General features: G+C 37.8%; 1 pseudogene; it reads left to right on the top strand.

Moving 5' to 3' along the window:
- Positions 1-506: 506 nt before the first annotated feature.
- On the top strand, positions 507-4133 carry LOC141512723 (pyruvate dehydrogenase (acetyl-transferring) kinase isozyme 1, mitochondrial-like; annotated as a pseudogene).
- Positions 4134-8799: the final 4666 nt, after the last annotated feature.

Raw genomic sequence — 8799 nt, 5'->3', positions numbered from 1 at the left:
AAAGTGAAAGTTCTATATAAATGCTGTTTTATTTTGCGTTCAAATAAGGGCAACCAATGTGGTGAAAGGCCTTAACATTACATCATGTGATGATGTTTGTCCTTTATTCTTGAAAAGGATCATGGTATCAGGGATGTGAATTGGATTTGGTTGAGGGACTGTATTGTCAAGATTTGTTTAAAGCAGAATAACTCTGTACTTCGTTTTGCCTCTTTTACTAATAGAATAATTGGACTAACAATAAATCTAGTTAAAAATTTAAAATAAGTGAGTAGAGAATTAGGACTTCTCTTTGAATTTCCAGCAGGTACCCAAGTACCATAGCAGGTTCTTAATAAATGTTTGAATTACATTGATTTGAAGGAATTTCACTCCATAAGATGGTACAGATGGTCACATCCCAGGATTCTGAAAGGTCTGACAGGTGTGATTGATTTAGAACCTAGAGTACTAGACGTGGGATCAAGATCTGGGTTTAAGTTTCTCTGCTGCCACAATAGCAAGAGTGGGGGAAGAGTGGACGAGTAGAGGTCACTAGGAATCATTCCATAGAGTTTCAACCAGGCAGAGCAGTAGATGCCAAAGTAGAGGGAGCTGCGTGTGCGCCCTGGCGCCTCCTGGTATTGGGGCTACTGTTCCTTCTCACCTTTGGCACGCCGTTCGCTAGGAGGTTGATGAGGTACCTGCCGGGCAGCTTCGGCCGGCCCGGGCCGGCCCGGATCCCAACCCAAGCCGGGGCCCGGCGCCGGTCCGAGCGCAGCGTCCCAGGCCAGGTGGAGTTTTACTCGCGCTTCTCCCCGTCCCCCCTCTCCATGAAGCCGTTTCTGGACTTCGGGTCTGTGAATGCATGTGAAAAGACCTCATTTATGTTTTTGCTGCAGAAGTTGCCAGTGAGATTGGCAAACATAATGAAAAAAAGAAGTCTTCTTCCAGACTATCTTCTGAGAAGACCTTCAGTTCACTTGGTCCAGAGCTGGGACATTCAGAGTCCACAGGAGCTCCTTGATTTTAAAAGTGCTGAAAATGCTAAAGCTGTTTATGACTTTACAGACACTAACATAATGATGTCATTTCTACCATGGCTCAGGTTGTGATTGAATACAAGGAAAGCTTTGGTGTAGATCCAGTGACCAGCCTGAATGTACAATATTTTTTGGATCTTTTTTTTTTTTGGCTAGGCAGTGGGGTTAAGTGGCTTGCCCAAGGCCACACAGCTAGGTAATTATTAAGTGTCTGAGACCGGATTTGAACCCAGGTACTCCTGACTCCAGGGCCGGAGCTCTATCCACTGCGCCACCTAGCCGCCCCCCTTTTGGATCGTTTCTGATCGTTTTTACATGAGTCGCATTTCAATCAGAATGCTACTCAATCAGCACTCCTTGCTGTTTGGTGGAAAAGGAAAAGGAAGTTCAACTCACCAAAAACACATTGGAAGCATTAATCCAAATTGTAATGTTGTTGAAGTTATTAAAAATGGCTATGAAAATGCAAGGCGTCTTTGTGATTTATATTATATTAATTCTCCAGAACTAGAACTTGAAGAATTAAATGCAAAATCACCAGGACAACCCATCCACGTGGTTTATGTACCAACACATCTCTATCACATGGTGTTTGAACTTTTCAAGAATGCAATGAGAGCAACTATGGAACACCATGCCGACAAAGTTGTTTACCCTCCTATTCAGGTTCACGTAACACTGGGTAATGAGGGCTTGACTGTGAAGATGAGTGATCGTGGAGGTGGTGTTCCTTTGAGGAAAACTGATAGACTCTTCAACTACATGTATTCAACTGTACCCCGACCTCGTGTTGAGACATCTCGAGCTGTACCATTGGCTGGTTTTGGTGACGGTTTGCCCATATCTCGGCTTTATGCACAGTACTTTCAAGGAGACCTGAAATTGTATTCCTTAGAAGGGTATGGGACAGATGCTGTTATCTACATTAAGGCCCTATCTACAGAGTCTGTAGAGAGACTCCCAGTATATAATAAAGCTGCTTGGAAACATTACAATTCCAATCATTAGGGGCGGCTAGGTGGCGCAGTGGATAGAGCTCCGGCCCTGGAGTCAGGAGTACCTGGGTTCAAAACCGGTCTCAGACACTTAATAATTACCTAGCTGTGTGGCCTTGGTCAAGCCACTTAACCCCATTTGCCTTGCAAAAACCTAAAAATTAAAAAAATTAAAAAGAACCCAATTCCAATCATGAGCCAGATGACTGGTTTGTGCCAAGCCATGAACCAAAGGACATGACCACATTCCACAGTGCATAACTGCATCTAGGCTATCTGAAAAAGAACTAAATAGGTTTCTAATATTATGTTTGAGAAGGACTTTAGAAAACTGTGTTAAACCAAGCATCTGGTTTTCATACTCATTGACTAGTTAGAATAAATGGAAACTGAATTCCATATTCAGACCTCTTAAAGTATTGAACTGTACCATTTAACTGTAAGATGAAAAAAATTCTAGCTACTATGTACATTTACTTTAAATTACTGTAAATGTGGCTAGCAAGTTGTGCTTCCTTTTCATTGGACTTCAGGGACTAGGTTTCAGGTATAGAAATCTTCAGGTTCCTCATGGGACCCGTGCAATTTATCTTATAACTTTCACTTCCATCCAGGAAAGGCATTTCCCTAATTATAATGATTAATTGGTTAACTGCTTTTTTTTTTTAGTTTGGAAATCTTGTTGAAATTTATTTAATTCTACTTGGGAAAGAGTAAATTAAAATTGCTTTCACATTAATCAGTAACTGCCTATTGGTTGCACATACAGAGGCAGAAAATTATCCTGTGGGTTTAATACCACCTGCTTTTTATTATTTTGTTTTATAGTTACCTTAGAGTCATTTATTTTGAAAGGTAAATTTTCTTTTTCTGCACAGAATCTCTAGTTCTCTATGTTCATCAGGATCCTGTGAAATTTACATTGAATCTTCTGGGGATTAATTTCAGAAGGAAAATTTTTAATTGCTAAATGACTAGCAAATGACTTAACAAAATCCTCTAAAGTTTTGAGGGGATAGCTTTGTACTTTGTAATTATAATTTGTGTAGTGATTCTAATTGTGACATAATCATAGAAGACCAGAATCAGAAAGACCTAGATTCACGTCTTGCCTTGACCCATACCAGCAGTGTTTACCAGTCACTTAACTTCTCCTTGCCTTAATTCTCTAAGATTGTAAGTTGATTTGTGTTTGTAGAGAGAATTTTCATAATAAGAGTTCACCATAATAATGAAATCATAGATGTAGCTTCTTCCCCAACAAGGTATCCTAATAATAGTAGAATTATCTATCCATATCACATGGGCATAATGATAGATCTAGCTTAGGTTTCCACAGACATCTGAAAAAGCATAATAAAACCTCTCTCAATCTGGTCTCCCAGCCTCCTCAACTACTGGGAATCTGACTGAGGGGGCACTTATATAGATAATTGTATATAAGAAAACACAACAGAATAGAAGAATAAGAATTGAATAAATAACAATTGATAGCAGAGATTAGACTTGAGAATAAAAAAAAACTATGTATTTTAGTAAACCGAGTAGCATCATTCTGTCAACACAAGTAGTAACTGATTTTTGTGATGAATTACAAAAAGAGGTCAGTTCTCCTAAAGTATTAGAGATGTGACTATAAAGTAATGACTATTTTGTGAACCTATATCATTATGATTAAGCCACTGTGGAGACATGAATTTTTTAAAAAGCTTTTTATTGGAAAATATTAAAATAATTTCAATTGTAAAGAATGTTGTGTTTTCCAATGATTCAGGTTAAATGAGGTATTTACTGTCCATACTATAATTGCAATGTGACATAATTTTTGGAATGATCAACTAGTTTTAAAAAAAGCCAAATGGAGTATTAAGGTTACCACATATTCTGAGATGAAGGGCAAATGATTCTGATTCATCACTATTGTTATTTATAACTGTCTTCAAATTTTACAGCAATAATGTGTATAAACTTTTGGAATTCTTCAAATCAGAACATGTTTTGAATAAATTATAAAATGGTAAAAAAAAAAAGAGGGAGCTGAGAATTTTAAATTCTGCCTTCTACTAGAAGGGCATTGGGAGGTGCTTGTTTCTTACTTTCCAGCCTTCAGTGAGAAGAAAGGTGGTATCCATCAAGCATGAGTTAGTAGCAGCTTGGAGGTGAACTTAGATGTGATGACTTCTCCTAGGAAAAGCATGTTTTTCTAGAGTCCCTCCTTAGTCTACTGGTGTGATAGAGAGACTGCTGGGTCTGGAGTGAAGAAGACTCATTTTCCTGAGTTTAAATCCAGCCTTGGACGTTTACCCTCTGTGACCCTGGGCAAATCACTTAACCTTGCTTGCCTCAGTTTTCTCATCTGTAAAGGAGGAGGAGGATTTAACAAACCACTCCAGTACTTTGCCAAGAAAACCCCAAGTTTGGCCATGAAGAGGGACACAACTGAATAACAACCAAACAAGAACAGAGTTCATCATCCTACCTTTCCAGTTTTCTTTATATTTCATTTTTCACCCACATACTCTTCAATTGAATTCAGTGGCATTGGCCTCTTTGCTATTCCTTGAACAAGATACTTCTTTCCAAATTGCACATTTTCCCTTGTACCTCATGTCTGGAACTCTTTATCTCCTAACTTCCCTGGCTTCCAGATTCAACCAAAATTCACCTTATGTAAGAAAACTAATTCCCCTTAGTGCTAGTGTCATCTTTTGATTATCTCCCATTTATTTTACTTGCTCATGGTTGTTTACATATTGTCTCCATTTAGATTGGGAATTCCTTGAAAGCAGGGTCTCTTTTGCCCTTCAGTGTTAGTACAGTGCCTTGCTCGTACATTGTAGGTGCTTAATAACAGCTTATTGACTTATTTACTTATTAATTTTTTAAAATGTCTCTATTATAGGCAATAGGTATCAACAAGCAGAAATATTTCCTTATACAAAAATAGAAAACCTTTTCATAATAATTGCTTTTTAAGGGGTGGCTAGGTGTCACAGTGGATAAAGCACCAGCCCTGGACTCAGGAGTACCTGGGTTCTAATTCTGTCTCAGACACTTAATAATTACCTAGCTGTGTGGCCTTGGGCAAGCCACTTAACCCCATTTGCCTTGCAAAAAAAAATTGCTTTTTAAAAAAATTAAATTTAAATTGCCCCATCTTTCTTGTCCCCTTGTGAATTTTTTTCTGCTCTCTTAGACACATACATGTTTATACACATAAATTTTTATATTTCATTAATTTATTTTTATATCACTTAAATTTGCACTGTATTTATTTTTCCCTTACCAGAAAGTTATCTTTTATATTAATTTTTAAAAAAATAAAAAAGAGTAAGAAAATTCCATAAAACTGAACATACATATATGTATATGTATGTATAAATGGACATATCCACTCTTTTGCTCTGCCCCCATCCCCTATAAACATCCACAAAAGTAGTAGAAGATGACTTCTTGTCATATCTTTTCTTTGGGGTCAGACATAATTTTGCAACATTAACTTTTGATTGTTTCATGGATGTGATATTTCCCATTTTCATTTTTCTTATCATTGTATGTTATTTTCTTGACTATTTAATTTATTATATATATATATATATATATATATACATATATATATATATATCAGTTCATGTAAGTTTCCTTGCTTCTCTTTCTTCATCATATTCATTATTTCTTAGAGCACAATAATATTCTATTACTTTCATGCACAATTTGTTTAGTGATTCCACAACTGATGGGCATCTAAGTTGTTTCCAATTCTTTACTGCCACAAAAAGCATTTCTATAAATATTCTGGTGTATGTGGAGCTCTTTTTGTCAATAACCTCCTTGGTCATTGTTGACTCTTTGCCTGACTGATTGATTGAGATATCTACCTAGCAGTGAATTCTCTGGACCAAAGGATGTTTACATTTTAGTCACTTTATTGCATAATTCTAAATGACTTTCCAAAATAGCTTCACCAACAATGTACCTATCTATCCATAACCTCTACAGTGTTGGCTAATTCCACCTTTTATCTGCCAATTTTCTGAGTATGAGGTTGAAACCTTTGCTTTTTTTTAGTATTTGTGATTAATATCTTAATAGTTTGTAATTATTTTGAGGACAGTATTTTCTATTCTTTGACTATGAACATTTGTCTATTGTAGAATGACTTTTGATCTTAAATATTTCTGTTATTTGTTAAGTATCTTGGATATTAACTCTTTACCTGATTTTGTCAACTCCTTCCCTTCTTATTCTAGATAGATTTGTTTGTGGAAATATTTTTCAGACAAAAATTATCTTTTTGGGGGGGTAGAGCCAAGATAGCAGCATGAAGGCAGCATTTCCCAGGAACTCTTTCCCCCTCAAACTCCAAAAACCAGCAAATGATGACTCTAGTCAAAATTTAGAGGAGCAGAACTCACAGAAAGACTGAGTGATACATAAGTTCAAGATAACTTAGAAGTTCCACAGGAAAGGTGTGTTTCACTAGGACCAGGGGTTGGAAAAAAAAGTCACAGCAGCAGCAGCACAGTGCAGCACAGCACAGCACAGCCCAGAGATCACCAACAACAGCCTGAAGGGGCAGTGAGAGAACTCTGCTACACCAGAATGAATGTGGAGTGAGGAGTGCTGGCCACAGAATCTGCAGCGAGAATCTGGAAAAAGCAGCCTGCACCCCCAGAGATGGTAAGGGAAGTCTGCAGAGATCTCTCTGCTCTCCCTTGGGGTAGGACTCTGGTGCTAGCCTACACTCAGATCTAGTTTGCAGTTTGGACTTCCATACTAAGATAGCAGGACCTCCTTACAGCTCCAGGGCAGAGGGAAGTGAGATGGTTATCTACATATCAAAGCACAGGTAAGACAGCATAAGATCTTGGAGGAAAAAAGATCCCAGTGGGGTGTCCCCCCCCCAAAAAAATCCCCAAAGCTTTGGAAGTGCTATCTTGGGCTGAGGAAATAAGTAAACAGAAAAAGGAGAAATCTGACCATAGAGAATTATTTTAATCGCATGGAAGGTCAAAACACATACTCAGATGATGACAGAATCAAAGCTTCCATATCCAAAACCTCCAGACTATGGATGAGCACAAAAAAGACTTTGAAAAGCAATTCAGGGAGGTGGAGGAAAAATTGGGAGGAGAAATGAGAGCAATGCAGAAAAATCATGAAAACCAAATCAACAGCTTGGTGAAAGAGATACAAAAAAATTCTGAAGAAAATAATATGTTTAAAAACCAGTTTAGGCCTAATGGAAAAAGCAAAACAAAAGGCAAATGAGGAGAAGAATGCCTTAAAAAGCAGAATTGGCCAGCTGGAAAGGGAGATAAAAAAGCTCTCTGAAGAAAAATAACTCCTTCAAATGCAGAATGAAACTAAAGGAAGCTGATGACTTTGCAAGAGATCAGGAAGAAATAAAACTCTTCCAAAAAAGCCAAAAATTAGAAGAAAATGTGAAATATTTCATTGGAGAAACAACCAACCTCAAAAAAAGATCCAGAAGGAAATAATTTTGAAAGTAATGGACTATCTGAAAGCCACAATCAGAAGAGCCTAGATGTCATTTTTCAAGAAATAATACAGCAAAATTGCCCTGAGATCCTAGAAGCAGAGGGTAAAACAGAAATCGATAGAATTCACCAGCCACCTCCTGAAAGAGATCCCAAAAGAAAAACTTCCAGGAATATTATAGCCAAATTCCAAAACTCCCAAATCAAAGAGAAAATTCTAAAAGCTGCAAGAAACAAACAATTCAACTGCTGAGGCTCCACAGTCAGGATTACAGAATCTGGCAGCATCTACATTAAGGGCTCATAGGGATTGGAATATGATATTCCAGAAGGCAAAAGATCTTGGTTTACAACTGAGAATCAACTACCCAGCAAGACTGAACATCCTCTTTCAGGGGAAAAGATGGACTTTTAATGAAACAGGGGACTTTCAAATTTTCCTACTGAAACAACCAGAGCTGAACAGAAAGTTTGATCTCCAAGTACAGGACTCTGGTTAACCATAGAGGGGATGGATGAGGACTAACTATAAGGAACTTAATGATATTGAACTGTTTGTGTTCCTGCATGGGAAGAAGGTGCTGATAACTCATATGAACCTTCTCATTTATAAGAGCTGTTAGAAGAAGCACATTTAGACAAGGCATAGGAAGGAGCAGAATATAATGGTATAATATAGTAAAAAGATGGAGTCAATGGGTTATAAAGGAAAGTGCTGGGAGGAAGGAAAAAGAGATGAAGAAGAAGCTAAGAAATTTCACATAAGAGTCAAGAAAAAGCTTTTTCAGTGGAGTGGAAAGGGGGAAGGCAAGGGGGAATGAGTGAGCCTTCATTCTCATCAGAGATGGCTCAGAGAGGAAATAACATACACGCTTAATAGGGTGAAGAAATCTATCTTACCCTAGAGAAAAAGGAGAAGAAAGGGATGGGATAAGGGTGAATGGGGGGAGGGAAAGGGGGGAATAGGTGATAGAAGAGAGGGAAGATTGAGGGAAAGGGTACTCAGATGCAATACACTTTTGGACAGGGCCAAGATGAAAGGAGAGAGAGAATAAAATAAATGAGAGTGGGGAGAAATAGAGTGGAGGTACAGCTAGTAATAGGAAAAATATTGAAACAACTTCTCTGGTAGACTTATGATAAAGAAAGCACCAGAAACAGAGTCATTGGAATCTGAGCACAGACTGAAGTACATTTTTTTCTCTCCATTCTTGAGGTTTCTCATCTTTTTGGTGGAGGAGGGGGGTTTATGTTTACTCTTATAACACGTTCAATTTATAT

This window comes from Macrotis lagotis, chromosome 2 (assembly GCF_037893015.1).
Source record: "Macrotis lagotis isolate mMagLag1 chromosome 2, bilby.v1.9.chrom.fasta, whole genome shotgun sequence".
Taxonomy (NCBI): Eukaryota; Metazoa; Chordata; class Mammalia; order Peramelemorphia; family Peramelidae; genus Macrotis; species Macrotis lagotis.
This window is presented reverse-complemented; position numbering and strand designations above follow the sequence as displayed.